This window comes from Hippopotamus amphibius, chromosome 6 (genome assembly GCF_030028045.1).
Source record: "Hippopotamus amphibius kiboko isolate mHipAmp2 chromosome 6, mHipAmp2.hap2, whole genome shotgun sequence".
Classification (NCBI taxonomy): domain Eukaryota; kingdom Metazoa; phylum Chordata; class Mammalia; order Artiodactyla; family Hippopotamidae; genus Hippopotamus; species Hippopotamus amphibius.
In genome coordinates, this window is record NC_080191.1 from 49,648,638 (window position 1) to 49,655,723 (window position 7,086).

At 33.6% G+C, this 7,086-nt stretch overlaps 1 pseudogene; it reads left to right on the forward strand.

Annotated features, from left to right (window-relative positions):
* Window positions 1-2,461: 2,461 nt before the first annotated feature.
* Window positions 2,462-2,578, forward strand: LOC130856239 (U2 spliceosomal RNA; annotated as a pseudogene).
* Window positions 2,579-7,086: the final 4,508 nt, after the last annotated feature.

A 7,086-nucleotide genomic window follows, 5' to 3' on the forward strand; every position in this document is an offset into this window, starting at 1 on the left:
TTACTATCAGATCTTTACTACAAAAAACGTTAAGATAAATCTTTCAGGAGAAAAGAAAATGTTACCAGGAGTTTGAATCTACAAAAGGAATGAAGAACATTGGAAATGGTAATTATATGGGAACATTTAAAAGCTTTCAAAAGTATTTTAAAGACTTTAAAAGATAATAGGCTTTTAAAAGCAAAAATAACAGTGTATTTTGAGGTCTATAACATATGTAAAATAAAATATGACAAAAATAAAACAAATACCAGAAAGAAGCAAGGAAATGGAAATACTGTTGTAAGTTGTTATACTATAGATGAAGTTATATAATATTACTTGAATATAGAAGTCAAAGATGTATATTGCAAACCTTAGAAATACCATTAAAACTCCCAAAAGGGGTTTAGTTAATGATCCAACAGTATAGATGAAGTGGAATAATCAAAAACATTTATTTAATACCAAAACAGCAAGAAAAGAGGAAAAAACCACCACAACAAACATTAGGTAGGGCAAATAGAAATCATATAGCCAGAGGGTAAGTTGAAGCCTTACTTTATCAATAATTTCATTAAAAATTAACAGTATAATTAAAAGGCAGAGATAGAAAGATTGATATAAAAGCAAGACTCAATCATATGCTATCTAGAAAAATTCAGTTTAATTATAAAGAACCAGGTAGTTTAATGTAAAGAGATCATAAAATATTAATCCAAGGAAAGCTATAGTGGTTATATTATTATCAAAGGAAATTTTGAAACAAGGAATATTACCATGGGTAAAGAAGTTCATTTCCTAGTGATAAAGGTGTCAAATTATCAAGATGTAATAATTTTAATTTTGTTTATCCCTAATAATGAGCTTTAAAGTACATGAAGTAAAAACCAATAGAACAAAAAAGAAAGACAAATCCATAATTACTTTTGGATATATTAATATCCTATTCTCAATAATTAATAGAAGAGGAAAGACAGATCAGTAAGAACACACTAGTCTTGAATGACAATATCAATGTATTTAATCTCATTGACATTTACAAGACACTTCACCCAGAACAGCAGAATGTATGTTCTTTTCAAGTGCCCATGGAACATTTGTGAAGACAGACCACATTCTGGGACATAAAACAAGTTTCAATAAGTGTAAAAGGATTGAAATGTCAAAAAGTATGTTCTCTGACTGTAATAAAATTAAATGAAAAAAAAAATCAGCAATAGAAACATATCTGGAAGATCCCCAGATATTTGTGAATTGAATGACACATTTCTAAATAACGTATGGGTCAAAGAAAAAGTTTACATGAGAAAAATAGAAAATATTTTGAACTAAATGAAAATGCAATTACCACACAATGAAACTTGTGAGTTGCAGCCAAAGTAGTGGTTAGAGGAAAATTTATAGCAATAAATGCTTGTATTTGTAAGACCTCAATCAGTGATATAAATTTCTACCTTAAGAAACTATAAAAAGAAGAGAAAGTTAAACCAAAGTAAGTAAAAAGAAAGAAATAATAAATATGAGGAGTATTCAAAGAAATAGAAAATATAAAAACAATATAGAATATCAATAAAACAAAAAACGAATTATTTGAAAGGTCAATAAAATTGAAAAAAGTATAGTCAGACTGATGAGAAAAAAGGAGAAGACATATGTTATCAATAACAGGACTGAGGGAAAAGGCATCACTGCAGATCATGTAAATATTACAAGATTAATAAGGGAATAAAATAAGCAACTTTATGGCCATAAATTTCCAACTTGTATGACATGAACAATTTTCTTGTGAGGTAAAATCACAAAAGTGGGACTTCCCTGATGGTCCAGAGGCTAAGACTCTGTGCTCCCAATGCAGGGGGCCCAGGTTTGATCCCTGATCAGGTAACTATTGATAGATCCCACATGCTGCAACTAAGAGTTCACATGCCTCAAATAAAGATCCCACATGCCACAACTAAAGATCCCGCATGCCACAACAAAGATCTTGTGCACCACAACTAAGACCCGGCACAGCCAAGAGAAAAAAAAAAAACAAAAAACCACAAACGTTACTAGTAAATTTTAACAAACATTGAAAGGAGAAATAACATCAATTCTACATAATTTTTAGGGTTAAGTCTTGAAATCAAGTAGTGTTAAGTTCTCCAACTTTGTGTTTCTTTAAAAAAATGTTTCTTTGTGTCTATTTGCAGTTGTTTGTATTTCCATGTAAAGTTTAGAATCTGCTTCCTGAAAATAGGAGAAGACTCTTCCCAAATCACTCTATGAGGCCAGCATTACCCTGATACTAAAGTCAAAGACGATACAATAAAAAAAACTATTTATCAATATTTCTCATAAACGTAGATGCCAAAAATTCTTTACAAAAGTTTAGCAAATCAAATTCAGCAATATATAAAAGGGAACAAAAAATCATAGCCAAGTGGGATTTAGTTCAGCAATAAAAGATTTGTTTGACATTTGAAAATCAAAATTGTAGATCACTTCTCAGTCTTCTGGCTAAGATCAACTATAGTTTCTGTCCTTATCAGTTTAATATCTGGTATATTCTTCAACGAGAACAAGAAACAAAAAGAAAGAAGAAAAGAGAATAATTGTAATTCACCATGTTAACAGACTAAAAATTGGAAATCATATGATCATCTCAATAGGCACAGAAAAATCATTTGACAAAATTCAACACCCATTTAGAGAAAGAATTCTTAGCAAATCTAGGAAAAGAATGAAATTTCTTCAGCCTGACAAAGGGCACCTGCAAAAACCTTAAAGCTAACATCATGCTTCATGGAAACTTTATGTGGAAATGCAAACAACTGAAAATAGTAAAACAATTTAAAAAACCCTCACACAAAGTTGAAGAACTTGCACTACCTGGTTTCAGGGCTTAACCCTAAAGCTATAATAATCAAGACAGTGTAATATTTGGATAAATAAAGACACACATTGATGGAACAGAGTGGAATATGTGTATAAATAGAATTGATATCCAACAAAATTGTCAATTGATTTTCAACAAATGTGCCAAGGTAATTCGAAGAATGAAAAGACCTCTTTGACAAAAGATGTGGAAACAATCAGACAACTATATATAAAAATTAATAAAGAAGAAAGAGAGAGAAGGAAGTTAAACCTTAGTTCTTAGCTCTTACCTCACATCTATAAAAATTAACACAAAATTGATTTCAGACTGACTTTTGAAGTTTGACTCTTCAAAAGACACTGTTACAGCAATGAAAAGAAAAACCAGAGACTGGGAGAAAATATTTATAAAGCACATATTCCACGAAAGCTTTATGTTCAGAATATGTAAAAAATTCTTGCTACTCAATAAGAAAGCAAGTAATCAAGTTAAAAATGAGGGTTGAAACAAACACTTCACCAAAGATATACAAATGAAACGATTTTCAACATCATTAGTTTATTAAGCAATTTTAAACCATAATGAGATAGCACTAGCATTGCTAAAATTAAAAAGACTGACCATAAATGGGTGATAAAAATTGACAAAATCATTGAATTGAGAATTTGAGACTCATGCATTTTATTGCAAATTATATTTTAATTTAAAAGTGGCTTCTTGAAAAAGTTTCATAATTAATAAAATGTTAAGTTGGAAAAAGCAGCTTTATTCATTCATATCTGAAAAGAGAACTTTCACTCTTCCCCTTTCAGTGTATTTCAGTGTTTCTATGTATTATTAATATTAATAGTAGTAGAGTAGAAGTAGTGGTAGTAACAGGACAAATGGTAAAAAGAGAGTGCTTTGGGTCCATATAAAATATGTCCTCCTATCTTCCTTGATGATTTAATCAGTTCTGTTACTGGATCTGACATAAGTGAAATAATCTTACTGTAATTGGGATTGTGGATATTTCCAGGGTGACCATGATCAACATAGACATCCTTATGCTGCTGATCAAATGTCCATTCTAACCACAAAGTGACTCCACAAGGAAGAAGCAATGTTAATGTAAAATTTTGCTTTTTAAAGCATAAGTAAGCCTGCTATTTAAGAGAAAAAGAAATACTTGATGCACATAACAGAAAACTCACTATGTTATGAATTATCCAGTTAAAGCTCTTTAAATTGTTTTTGTTTCTGTTTGTCCCCTAGAATAAGGAATGCACGAAGTGGGAATTCCAAGACTGTTAAAATGGTTCTATGATGCCACTTGAGACCCTGGCTTTTTCTCTTTCCACTCAGCCTGTTTTCAGATTCTTCATGCATGTCTCCTCAAGGTTGACCCATGGCTGCACCGCCCCTAGCATCACATCAGTGTTCCATGTGCGAAGAGTGGAAAGGGCAAAGAGTCAAAGGTCATTGTCAACCTACTTTTAAAGAGCTTTCTGAGAAGCCATGCATAACGACTCCTGCTTACATTTCATTAGCCAGGAGAATGTCCCTGGCCATACATATCTTTACAAGGGAGGCTGGGAATTTCTTTTTTTTTTTAATGAGGAAACATTGATATCACAGAAACAACTGGGATTCTGATGGTGTAGAAAAAAGGGAAATGGTTAGTTAAGAGGCAACGAAGTGTCTGTTACAGGCTCTCTTCCGTGCAATCAATGGACCACTTTTATTGACTGGCTGTCTCATACTGAAGACATTAGGTTTGGATCTTTATAGATCTGGAGAATAATCCAACTATTTATATAGTGACTTCTGCTTTCCTTTGGTGTAAATTTTGAAGAAAAAGTGAGAGAATGGTTTCTTGAGTTGTGGAATGGCAGAGGCCCATCTGCATCTAGTATAAAGATTGTATTCCTTCAGATACTCCTTATCTTGACCTATAAAACATTAAAGAAAAAGGTTTTCTTTTTCCCAATAAACACATGGATCAGGTTACCCCTCCTGAAGGCTTTTAAATATATGTCTGAGTTGTGCCTACTCAAAATGCTAATTCATCAAAACAACTGCACAAACACCAATTTATCCAATGTTACTTTTTTTTTTCAAAAACAAACATGAGTACTTGGCAAATGGCATCCTGGAATGTTCATCAATGATGAATTTTAATCGAACATGATTACTTACTTTGTCTCCAAAAAGAATTAATTTAATTTGTCAGTCAATGGGTTGTGAAGTAATTCATTTACTTTAAGGATGGTAAACATTTTCAAAAGCAGCTGTGATTTTGAGAAAAAAGACAGATGTATTTAGAAACAATGAGGAATACAAAAGCATTGTTGCCAAGTGTATAAAATGATGATAAAAGAGAGGCCTAGAAAATTTCAATTTTATTCTTGACCCCTCTTCTCTGAATTTCTAAGACCTGCAGAAATTTGCTTTGACTCTACATAATGTCAAAAACATCCATATGCAAAATGAAAAAGGTTTTGATATCTTTTAGACATAGCTTTCATCTATCTGCACTTCAATTTTCTTCATACTGAGAAAAGAAATGCTTGTTTCTTACCCACTGTGAAGAGATGAAGAGATTTTCCTTTAAAGTTTGAATTCTTTAGCCAAATTGATTCCATCACATGAACAATATACAACTTCACCATGGGAAAAAAGATTTATTGCTACTATTTTAGGCTCCTTCTCTTCCTGTTTGAAAACAAAAGCAACTTCCCGACTGAAGCTTGGAGCAGTTGTAATTAATGGAGATTTAATTTGGAATAGGTGAAAAGAAAAACAAAGGGAAATAAAATAAGTACTTATTGAGAATGCTAGTGATATGCTAGGCTCTTTCGCGTACCTCATATAGGGAATGCTGATTTAGGAGTCAGAAAACCTAGTTTCAAGATCTAGTTCTATCATTTGATAAGTTTGAAATGTTGGACAAACATACATCTATGCCTGGGCCTCATATTTCTTAGTTACATATGGAGATGCAATACTGATGAAGATGCAGGATGCGTGTGTTTCCAGTGAGTCTGCTTTCTTAAAGGGAAACATGGATACAACACTGAGTTAAAACAACTTCCTTTCTGGTTTAATATATTCATGAAAATGATTCATATTCTTCAGGAGGAATCTGACAGGGCCTCTCAAAGCAAGGTATCACTTGGGTTTGCACTGAGCTATAGCTGAACTGAACTCTTTGACTGACACAGCTCACCTATTCCCTAGAAAAACTCAGTGAACTCCTTTGAGGCTTAAGTATGATCCAGGCTTGACTAATTGACCCACTAGAGCCAGTAGTTTTGCCAGTTGACTAAATAATAATTATATTTGCTGTTTACTTAGTAGATACTTCTTGGCTGGGCTCTGGGTTTTCATATATTATCTCAAATCTGCAGAATGAAACCTCAAAAGTGGGTATTAGTAGTCCTATTAGAGGAAGACAATTCCCATAAAGGGAAAGTAATTGCCCATGGCCAAGTAATTGTTAAATCCCAGAGATGAGCCTCAAGCCCAGGTCTGCTAGATTTCGAAGTCTTTTTCACGTGTTCAATTCCCAGTCAATTCCTAAGTTTGGAGGGGTGTTGCGTTCCTAATAGGCCATGTCCCACTTAGCACTACCTTTGGCTAAAATGGGACTCCTTAGCACTTCCAAAGCAGTATGAAACTTTTGGAGAACTCCAGAAGTGTGCAATAAACTCTACAAGAGTAGAGAGTTGTGTAGAAAAATCACAGAGCTCCCTCAAATGGGAATACTAGGCAGAGAATTACAGATGGGTTAACATTTGAAATGAGCTTGAAAGAAAAGGAGGCTGACAGATGGGGTAAGGAGTGGAGGCAGTTGGGGATATTGGCTATGTTCATGAGACATTGAGCTGTCCCTACCCACGGAAGTGCAGAGGGAGTTGTAGCTGAGTTGGGCAACAATATTCAAGGAAAGGAAGACAAAGCAAGACTTCATGTGTGCTAATTATGTCCCAAGCCCTCTTCTAGACTCTTCATAGTTAACGTTCCAAGGCCTGTTGAATGGGGGTGAGGGGTGTCAAGACAAAGAGATCGTAGTGTGTTTGAATTGTTTGATGAGGAGGATCCATTGAAGTCTTTGGAACAGAGTGTAACCAGATTAGTGCCGGGTTTTAAAGAGATTACTCTGTCAGTCCTCTGCTAAATACGTTAATCATATCAGGGAAAGTTGAAAGAAGACCTGTTAAAGCTAAATGGAACCCTAGTCCACAGGCACATGTAAATACTTG